Below are 1,244 nucleotides of genomic sequence, written 5' to 3'. Positions count from 1 at the left end.
TTGTGGAGTCCCCCCCCCCCATAGCGAGCAACCCAAAACAGTCCAGTGGCACCTTTAAGACCAAGTTTTATTCAGGTACAAGCTCTCCCTCCTCTGTGAGGGCAGATCTGTGCGTCCCCCCCCCCCATAGCTAGCAATCCAAAACAGTCCAGTGGAGCCTGAGTGGTGGGTGTTGCCTTCTGACACACTTCCGGTGATATCCAGGTTTGTGGCATATGCAAATAAGTTATGCTAATGAGCTCCTGCACTTCTTTTTCTACGAAATGACCCCTGCCTGGAGTATCCAGGTCTGGGCCTTTCATTAAGTGTCGTCAAGTTGCACTGACTTTCAGGGGTCCCTCCTAGGGTTTTCAAGGCAAGAGATGAAACGAGGTGGTTTGCCATTGCCTTTCTCTGTGTAGGGACCCTGGAGTTTTTGGGAATAGACCGGTATTGTTATGCCCATAATGCAGGGCGGATACTGAGGGTCAGGAGCCTTCTTAAAGTTCTCTGGTGAGTTTTCAACAGAGGTGAAATTTGAACCGGGACTTTCCAGTCGCAGTTCATTCTCGCAGCCCCCACAGTGCACTGGCTCTCTTTTCTTGTTGGTATTGGATCCGTCTCCTCCTGCTACCTGTTAATTGTGCCAATGAACCTAAATCTCGTCTGAAGAAGAAGAGAAGAGATTGGGTTTATACCCCGCCCTTCACTACCCAAAGGTGTCTCAGAGCGGCTTACAAACTCCTTTCCCTTCCCCTCCCCACAACAGACACCCTGTGAGGTAGGTGGGGCTGAGAGAGCTCTGACAGAAACTGCTCTTTTTCGAGAACAGCTCTTATCAGAACTATGGCTTGCTCAAGGTCATCCAGCCAGGTGCAAGTGGAGGACTGGGGAATCAAACCCACTTCTCCAAGATCAGAGTCCGTGCATTTAACCGCCACACCAAACTGGCTCTCAGTCTGAGTTCTCAAAAGGCAAGGGATTGCCGCCACATCTGGCTAGGGGATGGATCTTGAGAGTGCTGGGGCTGGAGTGTTAGAGGAAGATCCTTGGGACCCTGTTGGAATCTCTACTCAACTGTGGAAAAGGGGTGTAGCCAGAAAATTTTGGTTGGCGGGGTTTGGGAAATCCAGTGGGGCGCCCCGGCCATGCCTGCTGCTCAGTTTGCAGCAGTAGAAGCAGCGGGTCTGGCTTCATTGTGACCTCTAGTCCATTGGTCCTTTCGATTGGAGAGACTCCATCCTGGGCTGCTTTTCTGTGTCAGC

The sequence above is a fragment of the Gekko japonicus genome, unplaced genomic scaffold (assembly GCF_001447785.1).
Source record: "Gekko japonicus isolate JY-2015 unplaced genomic scaffold, Gekko_japonicus_V1.1 scaffold1449, whole genome shotgun sequence".
Lineage (NCBI taxonomy): Eukaryota > Metazoa > Chordata > Lepidosauria > Squamata > Gekkonidae > Gekko > Gekko japonicus.
This window is presented reverse-complemented; position numbering follows the sequence as displayed.